This window comes from Camelus dromedarius, chromosome 3, assembly GCF_036321535.1.
Source record: "Camelus dromedarius isolate mCamDro1 chromosome 3, mCamDro1.pat, whole genome shotgun sequence".
Classification (NCBI taxonomy): domain Eukaryota; kingdom Metazoa; phylum Chordata; class Mammalia; order Artiodactyla; family Camelidae; genus Camelus; species Camelus dromedarius.
The window spans coordinates 24,394,589-24,421,109 of NC_087438.1; the positions used below are offsets into that span (position 1 = coordinate 24,394,589).

Here is a 26,521-nt window from a genome sequence, read left to right on the forward strand (position 1 = left end):
ATGGTGATAGAAATCGGATCAGTGGTTGCTTCTGGTAGTGGAATTGCCTGGAAAGGAACATGAGGGTATTTTCTGGAGTGATGGAAATGTTCTATATCTTGATAGAGATGTGGGTTACTCAGATATATGCATTTGGCTGGCAAAACTGCTCCAACTATATACACACTTTAGAGTCTTTGTATTTTATCAGATGTAAATTACATCCCCATAAAAAACCATTCAATATGAAAATGAATATATGTATGTACACGCATGACTGGGACATTGTGCTGTACACCAGAAATTGACACATTGTAGCTGATGGTACTTCAATAAAAAATAAACTTAAAAATATTCAGATTTTTAAAAATATACTTTAAAAAAGAGAATGAAGAAAATATAACCAAAGAAACATTCAAAATTATAAAAGAATTTTAAAAACCTTCCCAGTGCTAATGAAAGATCTGACTCTGGAAACTGAAATGACTCAGCAACTACTATGCAAAACCTGTAAAAAGTGTTCACACCTAGATACATTATGATAAGATATTTGAATGGCAGAGTAAAACCTATAAAAATCCAGGAAGAAAAACAGATTACTAAGAAACAAAAATATGGATGATCTCAGATTTTTCTATCACATGACTAAATACGAAAAGCAAGAAACACGGTGAAATAATTTTAAGTCCAGACAAATCATTATGTTGAAATCAGACAGAAACTTATTTAAGATTAAAAATATATGACCTACTTGCCCTACTTATGACAGTTCTCAAAGACATCTTTTAGCTGCAGGAGAGATGAATTAAAATAAGAAGTCAAAAGTAAAAAATTTGTGGTATAAAAGGATATTCGCTATGGACACAGAAGTCAGATAACCACTGACCTGTCCAGGAATGGATCGTAAATATGGTCAGTTGCTGAGAAGATAAATAATTCATGAACGAGAAGTCATGTAATATAAAATAAATATAAAATACTGACTGATGGTAACCTGAATAAAAATGTTAAATTGTCCTTATAAATACTGAGAAAAAGATTGGGAGGAGGTAAAAAATGAATTAAATTTCACATCTGTTCTGAACTTGATTAGAAAAGTGGACGGTCATGTCTTTGACTTTGGTAAATATAAAGTATAGGTAGGAGTGTATTGAAAAATTTTAATTACAATCACTTGTAGAAAATTTAAAAAGATGACTACCTTCTAAATTATTGGAAAAAAAATAACAGCAAAACCAAACCACAGTCCATATGGCTAAAGAGAGAGATGAGGATGCACACAGTATCAAAAGAGAAAGATCACATGAATATAATTTTGACTGTCACAACTGATACAAATTTCCAAATGGGAGAAAAATGCTTCTGTGGTCAAATGAATTTTAGAAATGCTCAGCTAAACTCAGTGGAACACTTTTTTTTATTGCGATCTCCTACTATATTAATATAAATTATGAACCCCAGGGAGAAAGCATTTCATTTGGAGCATTTCCCAAGTTTATTTATTAGCTTTCACAGAATACTTTTGAAAAATGTTAAACAGAGGTATTCTTCTTAAAACTGATATTAGAATAGGACACTCACTCATCATCATTATTTAATAGAAATTATAATCAATAATGTAGATATCAAATAGAAATTAGATGCAACTATTGGAAGGAGGAAAATTACCACTATTCACAGACACCACAGTTATAAACTCTTAGAATCAACTTAAAACTCTTATAATTAATGAGTTATATAGTCAGACAGAAAACATACATTTCAGTATTTTTTTCCTGTATTTCAGCAATATCGGAAGATACAGAAAAAAGATCCATTCATAATGAAAAGCTAAAATGATAAAATATGTAGAATAAATAAAAAGAAATATGCAGGACTCATATGAAAAAAACTACAACGTTTTAACAAGAAATATAAGAGAAAATTCAAATAAGTTCAATGCTTCTTGACGGGCTGATTCAATAGTAAAAAGAATGCCATTTCTTCCACAGCTGACCTATAGGTTTATCACAGTCCCAATCCAATTACCAATGAGAGATATTATATGTGTGTGTGTATATATACAAATGTGTATCTATATAAACACACACACACATGTATATATATATACATACATACATATATATATATACACACACACACATGAATTTACACACATATTATTATATACATGCATATATTTTTCTAACTTTTCAAAATTGTTTTAGTTTATCTAAAGAGAACACACTGGCAGAGTAGATAAAGCAATTTGAAAGTAAAAAGGGATCAGAGGGTGCATGCCCTACCAGTTTAACGCTTCATAAAACTCAAAACTAGCATGATGTTGGGCCAAGAATTGACCTAACAATAAATCTAAATAAACTATTCTGCAATAGACAGCATGCTATGCCTAAGAACTTAATCCATAACTGAAGCAGTGCTTACCGAATGAAAAGGCATGAGTTATAAAGCATATTTCCTGCCCATCAGTACCTCTCTCCTTGGACCACAGCAACAGCCCCCCACTTCAAGGGTCTTCTGCTCAAACTCCTGACCCCATCCCATGGCACAAACACATACACTCCACGTTCTAGGCACAGAGCACATTCAGCATTTAGTTAAGTGAACCTTTGCACATACTCTTTCCTTTCCCTCAATTCACATCGCCCTTATCTCTTCATGCCCAGCTAGGAAATTGCTTTCTTCCAGAAGCCGTCCCTTAGCCCTAAAGTCTAGATTAGGTGTCTCATGCCACCCTGTACTTCCTCTCCCACAGTTTATAATGAGCCATAGTATAATGGCCTGAATTTTGTTTGTCTTGGCTGCCTCATTAGGCTGTAAACTCTCTGAAAGCCATCTCTGTCTTGTTTTCTGTTTTATCCCTAGTACCTTGCTCAGTGACTAGACACATAACACTCTGTAAGTATCTACTGAATGAACAGCTAAAAAGTAATCATAAAGGAAGAGTTCTGACAGACTTCGAGCCACAAAAACTTATGAATTTGTCAAATATATTTTAAACAGAATTAACAGACAATCACCAAATTTGCGGAAATATTTATAACAAATATTATAGAAAACAGATTGATATCCCCAAAATATAAAGAGTTGTTTTTTAAAATTAAGAAATATTAAGAAAAATGAAGAAAATATTGAATCAAATACAAATTTTGATAAATCAACATGAAAATAAAAGAAACAAAGTAAGAAATATTTTTTGGTAGCATTAATTACACCTGCTATTCAAAAACATGAAAATTAATGTTATTTTAGACTTATATTGGAAAAATAGTACATTGACTTGAAGGAACATTATGTAGGCTTAAAAATGTGTTTTCAGAAACTATTTACTGGTATAAGACTATCATATAACATTAAGTTTTAAAAAAGAGGTTTTAAAAATGTATACACAATATATTCCTAATTTGTCAAAGAACAAGAGAGGAAAAAATTTCACCATATACAAACAGGGATTTCCTTTCTAGGTGGTGTAATTATGGGTGATATCAACTTTCTATTTTTCCATTCTATAATGCCAGAAAAATGTTATAAACATTTTAAGCCCATATATTTTAAGCTAACCTCTCATCAACTTCAGGAAATCACTCTATAATATATGAACAGCAAGCATTTATATTCTTATGCAAAATTACTTTCTTCCATTTCTTTAAGGTATCAAATAATATCAAACTTTCTTAGAATCCATTGATCTAAAAAAACATTCTTCTCCTGGGGCAAAATGAGTGTCTAGAGGTAAGCAAACAAACAAACAAACAAACTTTCAAAGACCCAGAGGGTAATTAAGTCCCATGGTTCAGAATTGACCAAACTTAAAGGATAAACCAGTTAGTTGGTTTATTGCTGGAAATGATTAGCGGAGATGGAAATCCTAAGCAGAAAGAGACGCTAAGAAAAATCATATCATCCTGAGGTGCCAAAGTATTAATACTCACAGGAAGCTGTCAATTAAGCTGTGTAGCACAACATTCACCTGTACATGTTCCCAGAGGAAAACATCTTAACTGTGTGATGGTCCGTGGGTTTGGGCCACCTTCTAGTCTATAATTTAAAAATTGTAACTATAACTCAATAAAAAAAGGTAAAAAAATAAAATAAAATAAAAATCATACCTGGCAAGTCACCATCATGGCTCATCTTTCTTACCAACTGCCTTAACCTCTGAGTAAGTCCATAGGCATTTACTCTTGTCTCCCACAATATTCTCCATAGTGTAGTCTGTGTGGTTCTTTTAAAAAATACCCATCAGGTCATGCTATCCTTCTTCAAACACCTCAAAAGGCTTCCTATGGCTCCTTGAGATTCTGTGTGATCTGGCTTCTCTCTTTCTCATTTTTTTCAACTTGGCTCAGATACACCGTGTTTCTTCTATTTCCCCATATTCGGCATGCTCTCTCCTGTGTCTTTGCATGTGCTGTTCCTTTTGCTGAGAAATCTCCTCCTTTCCATTTTGACCTTAGGTCAGTGATCACTTTCTCAGGGTTGCTCTCTTAGACAGTAATAGGCCTCCCCTTTCCTGTCCTTCCATACTCCCAAATGTACGTGAATTTGACTGACATCTGTTCCCTCATTACATTATAAGCTCCATATGAGCAGAGACCTCTCTGCTCACTGTTATTTCCTAGCATACCTAGCACAGTTTGATCAGTGTTTGTTTAATGAATTTTGCAGGATCATGCCCAATGATGATTATGATAAATTTTAATTTGAACTTCTGCATAGGACTTTCAATGATGACACAGTCCCTCTATAACTGATCTCACTAGATTCAGGTAAATTTTTTCCATGGGGTCAGGGCAGAGGAGAGAATTCAATGCCAAGAGAGAACTTTCCAGATTAGTAGTGGAGTCCTGTCTGAGCAGCAGAGCTCATTTCATTGTGCTAAATTAGGTCCCAGATTTTCTCATCCCACATTAGAAGTGTAGTTTGTGTAACCTCTTCTGACGGTTGGTATCCATCAGAGGCAAATTCTCACCAGAGTTCTTCACTCCAAATTACAATAGAATCATTCCCAGGCAAGGCAGGATGCTGGTTTTGTTCTTACTCTTTTCAGAACTCCAGAAAGCTTATTGTGGTCACAAGGAAGATTTAAAGGAATTATGGAACACACGAGTAGTCAGTTCAGAGTGTTTTACAAGAGTCAATGTTTTCTGTTCATAGTCCCTTCTGCTCTTCCAAAAATCCTCTGGGCTTTCTCAGTTTCTTCCTTACTTTCACACTTTTTACTTTGTTTATTGCTTGCAGCAGTCAAAAGCTGTGACTGGGCATCATTAGCAAGAGAGGATGTGACCAATCTGGAACACTGTGTTCTAGTCTAGTGTCTAAACTTCAAGGACTCACAAAGCCCAAAGAGACTCAGTGATGGAAGCCTAAAATGATTAAGGAGATGAGGGAGGGGGCGTTATTAAAGGATTAACATGAAGATCTGAACTATTCAGTCTGCAAAGACAAAAGCTATCATAGGACAAGGGATAGGATAAATGGACTTATTCCCAATACTGTAATTATGTAAAATCCCTTCGCATCAGAAAAAGTTAAGGAATGGGGAAAGGATTTGCTACAATAGCCAACAGGTGGTTCACTTAAGATACTTGCTATCTCAAGGGATGTTTGTTGTTGACTATAGATACTGATAGTGTAAACAAAGATTTAAAAAAATTCATACATGACATGACAACAGATTCATGATGTAATAGTAATAATGTCTAAATATTAATAGATCAAACAATGTGTAGATAAATTCATTGGTGGTATGACAACAGATTCACAATGTATTATATAATTGGGACTAAAATAGTAATAGGTTAAACAGAATTTAGGATAAATTAAATCTGTGTTATGACAGCAGACGGATACAGTGGCATTAAGAGTCTAGAACAGGGGTCAGCAAAATATAGCCCATGGGCCAGATCTGACGCATTGACTGCTTTTGATAATAAAGTTTTGTTGGAACACAGCCACATATTTATTTATGCATTGACTATGGGCGTGTGACGAGGGCAGAGTTAAGTAATTGTGACAAAGACTGTATGATTCACAAATTCTAAATATTTACACTCTGACGCTTTACAGAAAAACTTTGCTGATTCCAGTCTAGGACATATTAGGAACATGCTGGTATTTTTCATATTTGAGGTCCTGTTAAGCAGGATGAAAGAAATTCTTATAGATAACACCCCCTGGTAGGTGCAGAATTTTGGCTAGGACAGAAATTTCTGACAATTATATGAAGAGTCTGAAAAAATGCATATTTGCCAATCATCTGATCATCATAACTTTGGAGGTTTAGTAACCAAGTTAAGGATGCTTCTTGAATTTGAGGGATATGGTGGGCAAACAGGGTTCTGACTACATTTAGCTGTTTTGATGCTTTTCAATTTTGGACTCTTCATCCACAAAGAATCATGCAATTGTTTGGAAACAAAACACAGAAATGCCATAGAAGTAATGTCACAGAAGTAAGGTCATAAAGTTAGCTGAAACTAGTATTAGGGTTTCTGATTTTTAGATAAGAAAATTGCACTTTCCTGTACACCAGATATATTAGCAGCATTTTACCCCAAAAGAAACTAAACTCATAGTCTTCAGAAATAGTGAATTCCTTTCTCTGGTGAAGTTCCCCAGTATGAAGTCAATTTGTATATGTGCATTATGACATGAGTTTGGTAATCACAATAGTTCTACTGCCCCCAAAAACGGTTATATGAGGACAACTTAGGAAAACGACTCCATGGTTTGGGCTCTTTTGCTCTCATTTTGCATAATAAAACGCATCTGGGGACAGATTTTCACTCAGGGACCCCTCTTCTGATAGTAGTGCTCAGAATACAGAGACCATTGTTAAAGGCGGAGTTCACAGTTGAATCTAGTTCATACTTGACAAGTTGGTATCAACTAGTAGGCAGGGAGTTGCTGTTTTGGTGTTGGCACTACTAAGAGCTTTTCTATATTCTAAAACATCGAGTCCCCTAGAGCATTTAAGCTACCTGTCAAAAGAGAAGGGGAGAGAGCCACAGCAGTTGATGAAGATCTAATTTTGAGACATCATGATTAAGCTCTTCAAGTACAGGGTGCTGACTCAGTCACCAAGTCCAAGTATGAGATTCATTAAGGTATTTCGTTTTCAACTGTCATCAGTAATAATCAGTGTCACTCTCCCACTCCTATTGAATGTTTGCCATTTGTTGGGCCAATTCATCCATAAAAAGGAAGTCTCACTAGCAGCCATCTACCTACACAGAAGACAGATTCCCAGAGAAGCTCAATGCTTTGCCAGGAATAACGCCCTAGCTGCTTGGATAATCAGAGCCACCAATCACGTTGTACAATAATCAGTCCTATCTGAAATTCACTGTCTGCTCCCAAAAGAATACCATTAAAAAGGTCCCAATTACTGGCTGCTCTGTAAAGTAGGTCGTCATGAAATACCATTGTGGGGAGAAGTTGTTTCACATTTGAACATGCATCCGTCAAGTTCTTACATACTCAGTCTCCTGATTACTTTGGTGAGAATCTACATGCATTGCTTATGCTCTGGTTGAAGATTCCCCTCAGCCACATGTGGTTTCTGTTTTAAAAGAAGTCCACAACCTTTTAAGTTATTACATTTTGATCATGCCTTAGATTTCCAAGCATTCCCTGTACATTGTTGATGTTTACCTTAACGACCTAATGCAGGATATTTGGAGCACATATTTCTGTAGTTCCAATATCTATCTTAGTCTCCTACAGATTTTCACTATTGGATTCTTCCTATACACATTGCTCACAAATGCAAGTTACCTTTTTATATCACTCACTGCAATTGCATCTAAGAAATTAGAAATAAATGGCAAGAACCAAAATTAAATAGTGAATAAGAGCAAGCATCTAAACCTGACAGTTACTCCTGGTATAGTCACCAAGGAGTGGTGTCACACAGCCAACCAAGTCCAAAGCCCCCTCCTCTTGGCCAAAAGAAGCCAGGCATTTTGCTTTTGGAATTGTTTGGCCTTCCAGGCAGATTAGTGAGTCACAAATCCTGTATAATTACATTGCACAAAAATGGAAGTAGGCATGCTTTGTGAGGTTGGTTTTCAATCCTCAGTGCCCAGGGCCCAGTTCCTGCACAGCCCAGCCTCTGGCCACCCAGGTCTTTGTCCAGTTGGAGGCCAGCATGACAAGCTTTCTAGCACCAGCAGGGAGCAGTGCCTTCACCGGCAATGTGATTTTTTGCAGCACATTTCCTGCCTTCTCCATTGTGCTTGCCAGGTGATGATGTGTTTTTGAGCACTTCCACTTGCCTTGGCTTTACTAGAGGAAGGACAAGTGTTTCTGCCTTCTCCTCATTTCTCAGAATTGCACATGGCCCAACCGGCTCTGATTTGCCTGTGGCGTCGAATGTAGGGCAAATGGAGAAGGTCTATTCAGCGAATCTTCCTGCTTCATCTCTCTTGAGAAGTTTCCCTAGTTTCCCTGAATACTTATCAGATCTGGGTCCCAAAGACTCATAACTTGGCTTTCCAGTTAAGTATTTGGCAAGAACGATGACCTTGAAAGCGTGCCATTTGTGTGGCTGGGTTTACAAAGCACCAAATCAACAAACTATTTGTTATCATTCCAGAGCCTTCCCTCCGTGTGTGACACACTGCTCAAACCATCTGAGTATATGGGGTCACGGGAGAAAGGAGCAAGCTCATTTTAAGGGCAACTATAGATGAGGTGCTTCTCATCCATTACCTTACTCCATCCTCAAAAATTATTCTGAAATAAAGGCATTTTCTTCATTATCTTGTTTTTATGAATAGAGAGACTGAGGCTCAAAAGAAGTGAAGCAAACTTTCCACGGGTCACACACCTCCTCAGTGGCACAGCCTCTAAGCACATTCAGCAGAAAAGAAGATGCTCATAGAGAACCCATTCATAAGGATTGTCAGCCACAGGTGCCACATTGGTTGGCTGGCAAAGCACAAGAAGTAGGGCAGGGGTTGAAATAAGTGGCCCATAAGAGGATTTCTGAGGGGCTTGCAGGCTTATCAATTCACGCTAAGCTCAGACTAAACACTTACTCCATGCCCTTGGAATTTTGCCTTGCTGACTGTACATTTGTTGGTTTCCCACCAAGTCATGAATTCTTTGATGAAGATGACACTAGCTCCCATGAACTGAGTGCTTCCTTGGTGCCAGTGTTCTACATACTTCATTTCGTCTTATTCTACCAGCAACCCTAGAATGTATGTTTTAATGTCCACATCGTCCAGATGAGAAAATAAGGCACCGAGAGGTAACTGACTCGCTCCACAGCTTCACCCCTACAAAGTTATGGCTGAGATCTCTGCTGAGTCTGTCTGAACCCAGTGATGCTCTCATTTGCAAGACTCACAAATGACTCTTACCCTGACGGCAAGTTCCAGGTCTTTAAAAGACCCTAATTCATTGATGTTTAGAAATAAGAGTAAGGGCCCTGGCAGTGAAGGCTTACTTTTAACTCAGCTGGATACCAACAAGGCTTCTCATGATTGTAATGGTGGGATTTATACATCGGCAGCAGAAGAAGGCACTGCAAGATGTGACTGGAGGTCTTCGCTTGCCCCAGTAATGTTTTCCCTACCTAGCTGCTAGTGATTCCCACCAGGAGAGACCTTAGTTTGAACCATTGCCATTAAAATGCAAATGCTGGGGGTGTTCATTTCTTGAATTATGAGCGCCTGAATGGCTTATCAAGTTCTTTAACACTTTCTTAGGCACATTCAGTTCAGAGGACGAAGGTGTTTGGCAGAAGAAAGCAGACAACAGAATGGGAGTGGGGCCAAGAAAAGGATCTGGGGTCTTACGTGGGGCATCTTAGTGTGGTAAGAGGAGGCAAAAGGGAATCCTTTCTGGAACACAGTAAAATGATAGTGGAGGAGGTGAACTTATTTCTTAGCCCTTACGTGCTATCCTGTGTGAACCCCTAGATGAGATATGCGTAGAACTGGTCATTAGTGCGTGATGACCATGGGCAACCTCTGACATAGGTCAACACCAGACAGTCTGCTGCCTTAACAGCCTTGGAGTCCAGTCCTAACCAGGTAATCCCCAAACTTCCATCTCTTCAGGCTACATGGACAGCAATTTAGTTAGAACTGATAGGAGTAGGCAAGGATTCAGTTTCTGACCGTCTGTCATCTGTGATGATTTGCAGTGTGGCATGTTGCAATCTGAAAGACACTGCTAGGCTCTGAGGCAGAGGAAGCAAAGGTGAATCACATAGTGCTGCCCATCAGTAATAAACCTACGGCTAGCTTACACCAGGTGATGAATAAAGGTGCTGGGGTAACGTTGCAGATAGAATGAGTGAATTCTCAAATTCTCCCTTGGGTCACAGGTTTTGTCCTTCCTCATACTCCTCCCAAATCTTGACAGGCAGCTAGCTCCACTGACTGATATTCCACTCCACACATCCTTCTGGACATCCAACCCGGGCAACCCTCTCCTGCTGACATACTTCTGAGACCCATGATGGTGCTGAGGCTCGGTGAATGCCGGGAGGAGCTAATACCTCTGGTCTCCTGAAAGTGGGTATATGTAGCAGCTTTTAGGGTCCAAGTGAACCCCAACACCCCTACATCCCTGCAGAAGTCTGAGCCCAAAGAGGCCTAGATCCCAGGTCCTCACCCTGATACTTAACTCCATCTGGATTATTTGTAAAATCACCACTGAAAAGAGAGCCCATGTCCACCAATATCCAGAGGTGGGCATCTCATGTAATCTCCTCTTCTCCTTTGTACTTGGCAGACGAGCCCCTCTATAAACATACTGCTGTTCATCCTCTAATAGTACACTTGAGTTGAGACAGGGAGCTCCGGGACCCATAAAGAATTGGTGCTAGTAAGACTGGGAGGTCAGTAATAGAATATAGTCTCTGCTTTCCCAGAGTCACAGCATCTCAGATGTGAAAGAACTAAAAAAAGACATCCAGCCCATATTTACACACATAGTGTATTTTTGTAAAGGTGTAGGATATTTTTTATGATAATCTGATAAGAGTGATGGCCCCTGGGGGTAATGGGGGGCTGTGGGACAGGAGAGGGAAGACCTATTTTTTGTTGAACTCTCTTTTGTACCTTGAATTTTAAACCATGTACAAAAATAAATCAACATTTAAAAGTCACAGATAGGAACAGTGTTATGGTTTCAGCGATATCCTTTGAAAAGTAAAATCAGAAAACTTTGCTGAAAGAAAAATAAAACTCCTCCGGTCAAACTCCAAATGAGGAAATGGAGTCACCCCTATGATCAAACAGCTACCATCACACTGCTCTGATTCTTGAATGACTTGGTTTCTGGATGTATCTACATTTGATACGTACTCACCCTTGCTCTCTGCTGAGTATTTAATCAAAACCGTCCAATAAAGGAGGAATTGACCTTACTTGTTTGAAGATGAATTTTTAAAATTAAGCTACTTATAGGATTCTGAGCTATGTAGAGGATATTCAAAGACCTGAAATGGCTTTCAAGCTTTCTTTAATTAATTGATGTTCCACTGCAATCTTTCTAACTTCCATGAGATGATAATCTAATGCATGTATAACTATAGTTCTTTGTTTCCTTTGTAGTTCTGAATTTGAGAGTTAATGTAACTATAGGAAATCCCTGACATGCATAACATTTAAAAATAACACTTATTGAAAATCTAAGTGTTGAATGAAGAGATTGACTTGATTAGATAAATTCAACAATTTCAATGAATGCACATCAATCTCAGTGGAAAATTACCCCATGGCAACTGGAGCAAAAAAGATTGCCTTCTACTTGATTGAAAATACGTAACAAGTTAAAACTTATAGCACAGAAGATGAATCACCACAATTACTGCCTTTACAGTCATTGCTGGAGAATTCACTAATGGAGTTAAAGAAATTTTCATGAATTTCTTTGTATAAGCCTTAATTCTGCTAAATGCATTATCGTTACCACCATTAGGAAGAGGGGAACGTCCGTTACTTTCATGTTAATTATTGGAAAAACAAGTCACTTGAGAGGAGAACTTTCTGGAAGAAGATCTGCAGTAGAATGTAGAGGAGACAGCATGACATATTGTGTTCCCCAGACTCATTTAAATTCTAATAATAAAGAATCTGAAAGAAAAATATGTATGTATATGTATAACTGAATCCCTTTGTTGTACACATGAAACTAAATTGTAAGTCAACTACACTTCAATAAAAATAAGAATTAAAAAAAAAAACTCAGGAGAATCTTCAATCTTTTTAAAGCAAAAATGTGATAACATGAATTAATGATTCTTCTTGTGTTAGTTTCTAAAGGCCAGCCTCAGATGACCTGGAGAGCAACTAGAATTTGCTACACGGCTTATTGAGTAACTTGGATCTTTTCAGTCCTTTAAGAAGGGACAGGTAGGTGGGCTCAACTACAGGAACTATGTGTGGTGGGCAGAAGGGGGGTGAGGAGAAGAGGGAGAATTTCCTCGAGAGTCCTCTGGTGTTGGCATCTTTGTCCAGTCTGCTCCCTGAGTGGGGGTTTGTCCTCCCACCTAGCAGATGGCGGGTGGCTTAGATGCGATGCCCTCCTGGAGGGGGTGGGATCATCCAGCCTCTGAATTATGCCATTTCCTCTCCATTCCCTCTGCTGCATTCTCGGCCCAGCTGAAGGGACTCCTAGAGGTACCTTGAGATTTTTGCAGGAGAAACAAGTTCAACACTGAACTCGCAGTTTCAGTGATGGAAGAAAGGGTCGAAAGAGGCACAGCTTAATGATTAGGAGCTGCGCTCTCAGCCAGATTCTTCAAAACCTGGCTTTGCTACTCACCAGCTGTGTGATCTTGGGCAAATGACTTACCCTCTTTTATTTTTTTGCCTTGGTTTCTTTATTTATAAGTCAATAATAGGTAAGATTATTCATTAAAGGGTGGTTGGGAGGAATAAAGCATTAAAATGTGAAATTGTTAAAACAATGTCTTGGATACAGTAAATGCTTATTAAATGCTTGCTATTATGATGTTAGTGTTTATATGGCGAAACCGACCAACTACGAAAGGCCACATGTAAACATCTGACAGCAAGCATTCAGTAAACACATCCCAAGTGTCAAAATAATCAGAAAAGACATAAACTAGCAACATGATTGTGACATTTCCAGCACTTATGAAAAGCACAGTAATGAAAAACATCAAAACCCATCAAAATGGTCTTAAGAGATAGGATGAAATTTTTATGATTAGAGATTAAAAAAAAAAAAACCCAAACCAGTAAAGAGAAATTTCTCCTTGGACAGGAATTTGTTTTTTTCCCCAGCTTAAATAAGCTAAGGTCAAAATCCCCAATGTTTCCAAATAGCACTAGATGTTTTTCCATTTTGGTTCAAAACCAGTGGTCCAAGTTGAAATAGGGCAGGAGCAGCGATCTCACAGGACTAGGTCTGGCATCACTTTTCCTGGCCCTGTCCATCTGCAAGCCCTGCTGGCCCCACCTCCACATTCACTCCTGAACCCAATACTTCTACCCACTGCTACCCCTTAGTTGACCCATCATCACCTCTTGATGGACTCCTGATCAGCCTTCCAAGTTCTCCCTCTGCTCCCAGTCTACAATCCACTCTGCACACAGAAGTCCAAGAAAGCTCTAAAATGCAGGGTAAGACACATTACTCCCCTACTTAAAACCTCCCAGTGATTTCCTTAAAGCACTTAATCCTAACTCCATCTCACGATCGTGGGCCCTCTGAGCTGTTTTCCTCTTTGACTCTGTCCCTTCCTTCCTAAGGTCCAAGCACAGTGGTCTCCTTTCTGTCTCTTAAACATGTCAAACTTTTTCCGACCTCAGGGACTTTGCTCTTGCTGCTCCCTCCGGCTGGTCTTCTTTCTTCCTGATCTCTGTGTGGCTCTCTCTTTAGCATCGATCTGCTAGCTCACACGCCACCTCTTCAGAGAGGGTAACTCCTGTGAGTCTATTGAAAGCAGCTCCTATCAGTCTCTTTCCTCACTACATTTTTCTTCATAGCACTACCTTATTTGATTGTATATGTTTGTTTCTTACTATGAATATCTCTTTCCTCTCACTGGAATGTAAACTTCACATGAGCAAGAACATCAGTCCATCTCTAGCTCCTGGAATGGTCCCTGGTGCAGAGCAGACCCTCCATGAATATTAGTTGAATGAATAAAAATGGCCAGTGCTTGGCTAATGCCAGACCTTTGCCCATCCATCTCCCTGCAATCTCCTTAACAATTGCTTATCTTCTAATCTTGCAATCTCAGCACTCCAGAAAATTTCAGTGGTCTATCCTTCCCCTCTCCCACCCAAAACCTAGTACAAAAATTGGTTGATTTTTAATATTAATAAAATCTTCCTTGTCAGCTTAATTTCCAGAATATAAAAACAGTTCATACAGCTCAATATCAAAAAAATAAACAATCAAATCCAAAAATGGGCAGAAGACCTAAACAAGCATTTCTCCAATGAAGACATACAAATGGCCAATAGGCACATGAAAAAATTCTCAATATCACTAATTATCAGAGAAATGCAAACCAAAACTACAGTGAGGTACCACCTCACACCAGTCAGAATGACCATCACTAAAAAGTCCACAAATGCTAAATGCTGGAGAGGGTGTGCAGAAAAGGGAACCCTCCTACACTGCTGGTGGGAATATAGTTTGGTGCAGCAATTATGGAAAACAGTATGGAGATTCCTTAAAAATCTGAAAATAGACCTACCATATGATCCAGCAATCCCACTCCTGGGCACATATCTGGAGGAAACTCTAGTTTGAAAAGACACATGCACCCTAATGTTCTCAGCAGCACTATATACAATAGCCAAGACATGGAAGCAACTTAAATGTCCATCGACAGATCACTGGATAAGGAAGTTGTGGTACATTTATACAATGGAATACTACTCAGCCATAAAAAATAAAATAATGCCATTTGCAGCAACATGGATGGCCCTGGAGATTGTCATTCTAAGTGAAGTAAGACAAAGAGAAAGAAAAATGCCGTATGTTATCACTTACATGTAGAACCTAAATGACACAAATGAATTTATTTACAAAACAGAAACAAACTCACAGACATAGAAAACAAACTTATGGTTACTGGGGAGAAAGGGTGTGGTAGGGAATAAATTAAGAGTTTGAGATTTGCAGATACTAACTACTATATATAAAATAGATAAACAACAAGTTTCTACAGTATAGCACAGCGAACTTTATTCAATATCTTGTCGTAACCTATAATGAAAAAGAATATGAAAAGAAATACATGTATGTATATGTATGACTGAAACATTATGCTGTGTATCAGAAATTGACATAACATTGTAAACCGGCTATATTTCAATAAAAAAAAAAAATACAATCTCCTGAGAAGGGTTGGCATCTTAGACTTAACCAGATCCTGGATAATCATTCTCAGATTGATTCTGGAATCATGTTCCATATCCTAAGTTTTTCCATATTGGGGCAACCTGTATTCAGCTCTTTCCAAACCAAAATCCTGACTGCCCTAGCCCAGTCTGATGCTGGTGGCCTCTGCAACCAAATCATTCCCTGAGACTGAGAGGGTTTTACACAACCTAGTTAGTTCTTGGGTAATTCACCTTGTAAAGTCTACCCAATGACAGAGAATACTGCCATAATTATATTTTTAATAAGGGTGTGGACAGGAATGGAGTTAATTGGCTTTAAAATGGCTGAGACACAAAAGCAAGTGTTGATTGACTAAAGATCAACATAGCAATTGGGAAATTTAGTACACGGTAGCAGGGAAGTTTAACTTTTATCTTTCAATCTCATAATTACAAAGCTTCTGGCAACTTGCTTTCCCAACTGCACATACAGAAATTGTAGTCATTAGGTTATGCAGGGCCACTCTGACTATGAAGTAGTTTATATGGGAAGAAATCTTAACATTATGCTAGAAATTCTCCTTTCCTAAGAGCAGAATGATGAAGTTGCTACCCCATGAAAATAAGGTTTGAATGGTTCTCTCGGGTCCATGAGATCTAAAACAAGGCAAAAGAAGAAACAGAAATAAGTAATTAAGATTTGGATCTTAGCTGAGAAGTTCGGTCAGCTCTTAGTGAAGCTCATGTGGAGAACTGTAAATAAATAGGAAATCCAGGCTCCATTTCCAGAATCTTGATTTAATGGGTTTATGGGTGGGGGCCTGGGCCTCCGGATTTTTTAAAGCTCCCAAGATTATTTTCATGTGCAGTCAGAATTGAGGACCACTGTTTTAGAGGCTTGATTTGGGCTATAGCTGAAAGACACTAGAAATTGTTCTTAAATCAGTAATGGATTTCAAGACAGGGAAAAAGAAAATAACCACTGTGGAAAGGAACAAAACTGACATCTTCTTGTCGTAATGAGGCTGTAGTGGCAAGACCGAGCCTTTTTCCACTGCCCTTCATAAAGACCTGCCAGCTTCATCATTGGCAATAAATCCAGAAGTTCTTAAGACAAACAAAGAATTCTTTAAAAATGCAGCTGTGAAAATCGCTGGGCTTTCTTCTCTATTTTTGGGTGTGTAGCAAAAATCAGTATCCTTTCAGTGAATAGAAGCTTCAGAGGAGAGAAATCAGAACAGCCTGAAAGCTCTGGGGTGAGGGAGACTTCACTACTCAGAGGTAAGACTGGGGGAGCTGTAAGAACGCATGACCAAGCTTTCATTCCAATGGAAACTCCGAGACGGTAGGGATGGGACTTCAGGGACCCCTGTGGCTGCCTGTGGGTCACAAACACTCAGAATCACAGCATTGGCAGCTCCAGCGGACGAGTCATCTTTTACCTACTGACCCGTCACACTCATTCATTCATTGAAGAAATAACATGGCTAGGTACAGAGTATTCTAACACCAATGGGAGACTGGGCACACACATTTTAGGAGTCCAAAAAGATGACGGGGAATTCAGTGGCTGAGAATCCTAATTTCACTTCTGTCAACAGCAAGCCTCCAGGCTCAAGGGAAGTAATTAAACTTCATTTCCCGATTTGTAAAGTTGGAGAGGTGAGGGAAGGTTACAGATCGTTATAAAATAGCTACTGTGGGCACTAATGGGCATGATAATGCAGCCCTTTGCAATGATTACATAAAGCCTGGTGAATACAAGGAGCTATGAGATACCAGTTGGCCCACGCTTAGCCAGGGTTGACTACAGGGTACCCCAAAAGCACACAGAGTACGGGAATGCGCAGCTGGTTACATGTTTCAGCTAGTCCAAGTCAACAGCAAACAATGACTACAAACAACGACTGTCTGTGAATTCAAAAGACTGCATAGAAATATACATGATTATAAAGTTTCCGCAAAATAAAGACCATACTTCTTGACTGTCCATTTCACCTCCTTTAAAGTACTACCCTTTTAATTTCATTTCCCATTATTATAAGACAGAGATCTTGTGGTTTTGCTCAGTAAATTTTCAATTCTGGCTTCACGTTAGAATATCCAGGGGAATTAAAAACAACAAAGATGACCGTAACACTGGCCCTCAGGCCCCATTTCTAAATTAATTAAATGAAAATGAATAAAAATCAGGACTTCTTAAAAGCTTCCCTGGTGATTCCAGCTGCTCTTTTTCACATCTCCACATACTCCATGCACATTTCCATCACCAAGACCAGTTGTACAAATTTCCTTGCTTGGGGCGTCTTTTCTTCCCCTCTGCATTTGTCTGCAGCTTAGCCTTACATCCCACAATGTCCACCTCTTACCCTGTCTTTTTCAATGTACTTTCGGGCTTACACGCTCACTGCCCTCTGGAACCCCCAAGTCTATAAACGTCCATTCGTGTAACGCTTAGCGTTATTTTACATTGCTCCTGGCATTTCATGTTTATGCCCATCTTCCCAACTAGATAATACGCTCCCCCTAAAATCCTTGTTTTAGGATTTTTACATTTTCCCCATGGAGTCTGGCACAGACTTCTTGGCTTAGAAGATGTTGAAAAATATGTATTACTGTTGACGTAGACACACTAAAATTCATTCCTGGCACGTTCTTACTGCCATTTCCCCCCAGATTTAGATTTCGAGTGGAAATGAACAAATGCTACTTCTCTGTCTCAGAGAGCATCTTGTACAGGCAGACCTCATTCTATTGGACTGGACTTTATTGCACTTTGCAGATATTTTGTTTTTACAAATTGTATTGTCAGATGATGGTTAGCCTTTTTTTTTTTAGCAGTAAGTGTTTTTTAATTTAAGATAGGTACATTTAGACATAATGCTACTGCACACTTAAGAGACTACAGTATAGTGTAAACATAACTTTTATTTATACTGGAAAACCAAGAAAGTTGTGATTTATTCTATTGCGATTATTTGCTTTACTGCAGTTGTCTGGAACCAAACCCACGCTCTCTGAGGAATGCCTGTATACCTTGTTCAAGCCCAGAAAGGAAACTCCCCTGCGGGCAAAGGTCTATAGTTCACAGTCAACCTTTTTATAGTATATTTTCCCATCACCATTTATGTGGTATTAGCTCATCAACTCTGATACACACAAACCAACCAGTAGAAAAAAGCAGAATTCAGGCCTCTGATCTCTCAGGCCAGAGGCTTCCTCTAACAACACCAGAACCTGACTGTTCTTCCTTTTGGAATAAATGAAATTTCAAGACAAAGTCATGTTTTTACTTCTTTGATATATTCAAGGGCCACTTTAACTAGTGGACAAAAGAAACCAAAGCGGCCTTCTGTCATGTCCTTGGAATGTCCTTCTGGAAACTTGGACTGTATCTTGTTCAAGCTGTTTTAAGCAAAGGACAGAAATGGAGAAACATTTATCACCACAGTGAGATGATTTATTTAATGAGCTTTGCCCACAGACATGAAACTCTGGCTGTCTCCTAGGCTGATTTACAAAGTACCAGAATGACAAAAATACTGTCCTGGGAAGTGATTTTAAAATAAAGCTAAATCCAGATTCAAAAATGACACTTTGGTCATACGATGTTTGAAAGCTTCTTGAGATTTGCATGAGTGAGGGGATGGGTCCTGGTGATGAAAGGCACCATTCAGTCATCTATTTCATCAAATCCAACAGTGGCATGATGTACTAGACTTCAAATGATCACCCACTCCGCAGAAAAAGGAGGGTGAGGGAGGCCACAGACGGACCTCTTTTTCTCTTGTCTACTGCTTAACCAAGTAACTGAATTTGGGGACAGATTGGAGGAGTCTGAGCCAAGAATAAAGGAAGAGTTATGTTAGGAAGAAGGAAGAAAAATTTCCTATTATATCTCTTTCAGCTGATTAGTCTATCCCAGTCCTGTTTGATGGAAATATGCCAGTCGCATGTGTGATTTAAAATGGTCTATTAATAACATTAAAATTAATTAAAAGGAAGCACATAAGATTAATTTTCATAATAGTTCGTCTAAACCAATACAGCTAAAATATTACCACTCTAACTTATAATCAGTATAAAAACTGAGATAGCGATGTATTTTTTGGTACTAGGTCCTTGAAATCTAGGGTGTATTTTACACATAAGGGCACATCTCAGTTCGGACTGGTCACATTTCAAGCGTGTAGCAGCCACACGGCGCTAGTGCTACTGCACCGCATGGGGCAGGTCTGGACAAGCTCACCAGAAACCAGGACGCCAGGCAGGAATCACTGTTCGCATCTAGCTGCCTAATACACTTTTAATGTTGTCTTTCTGGTAGCTCTTTCGCTATCCCTTAGAAGAGATGGTCTCACTGGCCACATGCTGTATTAGCAAAAAGTTTTGGCCCTTGGAGCAAAACAGACAATGGGATTCAAACACCAGCTTTATAACTTTGGGCTAGATGCTTCTTCATTTATCAAATCAAGACAACATAGCTAACTCACCAGATTGTGGGAAATACTAAATAAGATGGGTATCAAGTACACAGAACTGCCTAGAAGAGTGTAACAGGATTCAAACAATGATTCCCCTTTATAAAACCCGGCTTGGTTTGTAAGGGGACATCTCACTGTATTGGAGGCTCTACTGCTTCCAGAACTTTCCCTCCAGGGAGAGTTTCTTCTGCTCAGGCAGCCCTGTCACCAGTCTTTCACAGGGCTGGCGCCCTCTTATTAGGCAGGATTAAGTTTAAGGGTGACCTTCTTATGCAAATCTTCTCTGCTTGCATTATTTATTTATTTATTTATTTATTTATTTATTTATGAGTTTACTGAATTTTTAAATAACTCTTCAAATTTTTGTTTTGGTTTTTAATTTTTTTGGGGGGGGCAGAGGTAATTAGGTTTATTTATTTATTGTATTTATTTTTTTTAATGGGGTACTGGGGATTGAACCCAGGACTGACTAGAGCAGACTAAGCATGCACTCTACCACTGTGGCTGCCCTATTTAAAGTTGTCCCCAAACCCTGTTACCTCTAGCCCCTAGCCTCTTTACTTCCTTTATAACATTTATCAATATCTGAAATTATCTGATTTATGTATTTGCTCACCTACTTCTTTGTCACTGTCTCCAGCATAGAAGCTCCATGAAAGCCACGACCTTGTCTTATTCAGAGCTCAGCAGGAATTTGTGGAATAAATGAATGAACGAAGGAACACTTAACACAGGGAGGCAAATGGAAACAGTGTCCTTATTCTAAAGGTAACAGACAATGAAAATTCCAGTTCTTTTGAACTTAAAAGCATCGCTCAGGAAGTCAGTGGCCGAGAGCAGCCTCACCTGCTGAGGATGAGTATTACTTATCTCTGAGTCTAACGGCTGGACTTGGGAAGGGGTGGGAAAATCATTCTCCACAGGAGATTTCATTGCTGCTGTCTGTTGATGTGTATCACATGCAAAGTATGTGTTCCTGCCACTTAAATCATCCAGAAGCTTTGGTTATTCCTGCCCTTTAGGAGAAGAACTGGGTTGGGACCCAGCTGGCAGTATGCAAAATGTATGACCCCAGGGAGCCTGGCAGCACTGGGCAGTGGAACAAGAGTGAGTGTCAAAGTCAGACAAACCAGGGCTTGGATCCTGGTTCTGCCTTTTATCAGCTATGCAGACCAGGCAAGTCATGTCAGTGTCTCTAATCCTCTGTTTTCTTATCTGCAAAGCTTTAAGTGATAATCTGTACCCCACAGTGTTGCTATGAGAACTAACTGAAGGATTGCAGGAAAGTGCTCAGTACATCTTGAAGGCTCGATGAATAGTAGGTATCAACATTGTCATCTTTGTATGCAAGGATGCCGGGATATCCTGATCTATCTTTGGAATGGCTACTTTGAGGGAATCCCATTTCCTTTTAAGGTTCTGATATTTCTTTGAGAAGTATTTCCGAGAGGGGGGGGGGGAGAGGGAGAGAGAGAGAGAGAGAGAGAGAGAGAGAGAGAGAGGAGAGAGAGAGAGAGGGAGACATCAAGATTGCAGGTATTAGCTGAGTCGAATAAATTTGTGTCAAGCTCTGATAGATGACAATGGAGACATTTCCCTTTACAGAGAGTTTCTGGCATATCTGGAGATGGATGCAGCCATCAGACCTCTCCAGTTTCCACGCCAAGATGCTTGTAGCTACAGGCACAGGTCTAGCTGTTTTGTACTCTAAGTTATGGGCCAAAAGAGAATTGAGAGAAAGGGTCGAGACTCCATGCCAGTCTGGACACATTTCACCTGCTGGCATAACAGAGTGCTCTGCCTGACAAAGGTGAGACAGTAAAGCTGACCCTGTATTCTGAACCCACCACTCATCTTTTAGAATAACTAGTCCAGAACTGATTTCACTCATTCTTTTGTTGACAAAAGCCCCATAAGAGAGAGAAGAAATTGCTCTAAAAAACGAGACTATTTAACACTTAGTTATAATCTCGTATTAATATCAATAATAGCAGTTCATCATTGACTATAGACTAGGCATTTCCATTTTGTATTTTCCTAACAACCGTGCAAGAAGGCCAGTAGTGTTTCCCATTTTACCAACAGGAAAAGTGAGGCTCAGCAAAGTTCAGTGACTTGCCAATGTGTGGGAGCCAAGATCTGAAGTCCAGTTTGTTGGGCTCCAAAGCTCCCTGTGTTCTCTGCCACACCTTGTTGGCATTACCAATGGAAGACTCACGTCCCACACGGTGTGAGTCCCTAGTATCTTAAAGGAAAAGTGCAGAGGCCATTACTATTCCTATTATGCACTGGGGAGCGAACAGTACTTAGTTTCAAAGCCAAGGCTTGGTCCCATTGTCTGACATTCAGCTAGGGGACCTGAAGAGCTCCCTTTGAGACTATCACCCTCTACAGGTGGCTCTCCTGTACTGTTTGTAGGATTGAAAACTCCAGGGGTGAGGACTATCACCATAGGAAAGTCATTAACAGAGTTTGTATGGAGGGTTCCCAGCGAGACAGACTGGTGAAGCCCTTGGGACACAGTGTCCCAGGAGCTCACTCAGGAAAGGAGGGCTCTTTCCTTTGGCAGCATGACTGACTCCAGACCCCTGGGGAAGGCTGCAGACTACTCCCCCAGCCAGCCCAGCTGCCGGCAGAGGTTTGGCTGGATAGCTGATGCAGGTCCTCAAAACGAAGGCAAGGGATGTTCACCTGGGGTTCAGGTCTTCAGGAGATGTCTGCAAGCCTTCGGGGACTGCTTGCAAAACTTTATGTACATTCCATAAGAACTTTTCCCTCCCCTCTTGGGAGAGGACTCAGCTAATTCTCAAAAGGATGTATGATCCCCAATTTTTAAGAACCACTAAAATTAAAATTATCATCAGCTTCTTCCTTACACTATTCAGCAACACTTTTACCCCATTAATTATATATATTCATATGAATCATATATATAGTGATCTAAATACATACAGTGCATGTGTAGGTATACACACATATAATGTTTAATGGGATACACACACACAGACACACACACACACACACACACACACACACACACACACACACACATCTCCTAAATGTTGCAAGGAAAACAGGCCCAGAGAGGGCAAATGTCTTGCGCAAATTTGCACAGCCAGAGGCAGGGCTGGGATTAGCAGCACTCCACTGACTGAGAAGCATGAGACTCTGGTGGGAAATCTATGCCAGCCAACTTGATGAATGAAAACAAATGAAACCCTCCAGATTCATAATAAGGTTCTGCAACCATTTTTCAAGTCCAACCATCGAAAATCCTCACTTGTTTGTTATTAGGGCAACGTGGGCTGCTTCCCCGGGACACAGGTAGAGGTCACTAAAAGGATACTCTCCACTCATAGAGCTAGAACTCCAACCCTCGCTTGGCAGCGCTCTGGCTCCCCGGTTACCTGAGTTTGCCCGACTTCCCCCTCCTTTCCCCTCTGCTCCTCTCCAGAGGATTCTCCCGGCTTCCTTCCTCTCCAGCTGGAATTGCTCTGCTGAGGTCAAGGCGCCTCCGTTCGGCTCCAGGTTGCGGGTTAGAGCCAGGAGTCTGCTTACCTGCCACTACTCCCACTGCCTTTGGGGAGGGAGCGCTGCGCCTTCGGGTCAGTGCGGGTACCACTCAACTTAGCACGCCGGATACCCGGGAGGCGGCGGCCGCTGCCGCCGGCACCTGCCGCCGGCACCGCTGCTGCTGGGCGAGTCCTCCAGCCCGCTGTCTGCACATCACCTGTATGAGCCCCTTCCCTCTCCCCGCTATTTTCCTCTTTTCAATTCGACGCAATGTACCTTCCGAGAATCCCACAACCCCGCCGAAACTCATTCTCAAGGGTGCATCTGAAGATGTCTTTTATAACCACTAATGTGTGCAGTTGTAAAAGCCGCAGCGGGTGGAAGGGAACGGAGGGCGGATAGAGTATTTTCAGTTCCTCTGAGAAGGGACATCCGTGCAGTCAGAGCCCCGGCTCTCCCCCAGGCTGCCGCCGCCGGGCGGCTCCGGCGGGTTTCCGGCGTTTTCCAGAGCTGCCCGCGGCCTCGACCCCGCAGCCCCCGCGCCGCGCCGCGCCGCCCCTGGCCGCTCGGCTCAGCCCGCGCTGGGTACTCACTTCTGCCGGGGGCTAAGTCTGCCGTATCAGTCCGTGGGCACTTCCTGCCAAAGGACGTGGAGCTCCATCGCGTGTAGCGCGGTTTCGCGAACAGCCGGTAAAATCCAGAAAGCCGGACAGGAGCCCGTGAGACCGAAGGGGAAGGGGGCGGGGGGCGAGGGGGTGGGCGGGGGGCCGTGGGGGCGGGGGGCGCGGAGCCCAGCCCGGAGGCCGCGAGTCTGGGAATGTCAGCCCGGGCTCCGGCAGCCCGGCGGCTCTGTGAGAAGAAGCCCAAGTGCACTTGTTCACTCTTTCTTTATTTGGAGGAGGAGTCAGGGTTACAACATTTCTGCTCCTTGCTGGAGGCAAAACAGTCATTGTCTTCAGCCCGCCAATGTCCAGAGCCGGCCAGTTTTCCAGGTGAGGGAGGCAGCTCGGGGAGCGGGAACGCAGCAGAGAGGTGGAGAAGAAAGGACGGATTCTCCCCAGCTTGGTATTGCCTGATGAGGACCCCACATCTTCCACTGGAACTGCACCAAAACACAGACTGACAAAACACTCACAAAAATGTCTTCATGAATGGAGTGACCTCAAAGGTGATATTTCTCCTGGCAGCCAAGATATGGAGTGTCCCCGTGTCGAATTTCTTTCCTAACTTCTGAATAACCTTGAACTGCAGCTTCACAGCATTTGAGGGTAGCCCCAGGGATTTGAATCTCACCTTCTCTGGGAAGGAGGGGACAGAATGAAAGGGGCAAAAGAAAAACAAAACAGTCAGTGACCTGAAACAGCGGGTTTTGCTTTCTTTTTTGATACCCCAAACCTGAAACTTGCAGAGTGTCTGTTTATTCTCTGCCACATGAGTAGAATACATTGGTGGTGCTGAAAGACTCCACTCTTTTGCTGTTTTCCGTGAATATAGAATTTATCATTTCTAATAGAGCTGTACGTGGGTCTGACTTTTTTTTTCCTGGTAATAAAACCAGACACAACCACCACAACCACCACCTTTTTATCTGACAAAAAATAATGAAACAAGTAATACTAGTTGCCTGAATCAAATAATTATCCTTTAATTAGTAAGTTTCTACTTCTGTTTGATGCTATTAATATCGCATCTGATTGTTTCATAACCCACAGGGGCACCAAGGAGATATTTTGAACAAAGACTATGGAGTTTCAGCAAAAAAGGTTATTAGAATGCTGTGTGGCCTTTTCCCTTTTGAGTGACCGCCACTGTGGAATAATCAGCAAATGACATTCAGTAGCAGCCACTTGCCAAGTCTCAGGAAGCCACTGAAATCCCAGGATGCTTAGGTGATCCTTCTGGACTGGAAACCAGAGGCGACTGGAAACCAGAGGCACCTGGAAAGACATAATCACCTGATGCTTCCTGTTCAGTAATATGACCTTGTTCATGAAACTGTGGATGCCATCTGCTTCTCTCTGCTGATGGGAGACGCCTCTTTTGTGCATACTTACCTTCACTCAGGCCACAAAGGTATGCAACTCCTATTGATTTTCCAAAGCCCTAGGTGATATGGGATCTTCAATGGCAGACTATTTCTACATGACCTTTGCAAAGCAAGGGGTCATTAGTTTTTTGGGAGTAGTTCTAATCAGACAATTTTAATAGCTGGTGAAAAAAGCATCATCCTAATAACTCTAGACCGTCAGCTCTTGGAAGGTAGGGCCCTCACTTTTCCTCCTCGTGGTTCCTAGTTAGCTGCAGGCAGCTCAGCTCATCTGTGTTCCTGGCTTCCTGACTGGTTGTTGAGTGACTAATCCACATCTCACTGGGTGAGGCGGGCGAGACTGGCTTTCTCCTCCGCTGTGCAGCACAAGGCATGTCAGTGAACCACTAGCATTCACACGCAGTTCTCAGTGGGTTAATTACCTTGCCCCGGCTTTACTGAGATGATGAAGGAAGTCCACCATGAACCTTAGCTTCTTTCCCCATTGCCTCGTCTCCTTTTCTACACACTAACGTGCTCTGGTCCCTTCATGTGTGTAACCTTCTTACACGTCTGTCTTGTCACTGCCTCAGTGGGGGTGTTCCTCCTTTTTCCCCAGCTACTCCTCCAGCTGAGTCCTAGACCCCAGCCCTGCCCACTGCCTGCAAGACCTTGCTTGACAGCCAGTGCAGGGGAAAGAGACCAGATGTTGGGATGGGTTTGGGTCTTTGGTATTATTTGGATTCCCTAACCCTCACTTGCCTCACTCTAAATCAGATACAGTGATATTGGTCTCAAAAAATAATAGTGGTGATTATTAATTACTGGTAAAAAGAGTAATGATCACGTATGTGAAATGCCTGACAAATAACAGAAAGTCTAGAAACATTAAGCCCATTTTTTTCCCCTTTCCATTTCCCCCTACCTTTCTCTCATATTTAATGTTTTCTGCCCCAGGGGCTTCTTCCTTAGCCTACAGCATCCTTCCATCTTCCTTGATGCTGCTAACCCTTTTGGTGGCTTTACAATTTAATTCACTCCTTTCTTCATCTGTCAAACAGTGAAAGCATGCTCTGCCCTCAGCCTCCCTGACTCACTGCCCTCTCAATGCCATGCCTCTGTGGTTCGTAATCTTGGCCGCACATGTCGGTCATCTGAAGAGGGTTTCAAATATACCGTATCTGGGTGTC

The 26,521-nt window shown here is 41.0% G+C and overlaps 1 protein-coding gene across 1 annotated transcript in view; it reads right to left on the reverse strand.

The window, feature by feature from the left end:
- PRLR (prolactin receptor) overlaps nucleotides 1-24,030 on the reverse strand; it is a 140,659-nt gene extending 116,629 nt beyond the window's left edge. Inside the window, exon 1 of the mRNA XM_031443880.2 lies at nucleotides 23,899-24,030. The gene's annotated coding sequence lies outside the window, so the exon portion shown is untranslated. The remainder of the gene's footprint in view (nucleotides 1-23,898) is intronic.
- Between the last annotated feature and the right edge of the window lie 2,491 nt (nucleotides 24,031-26,521).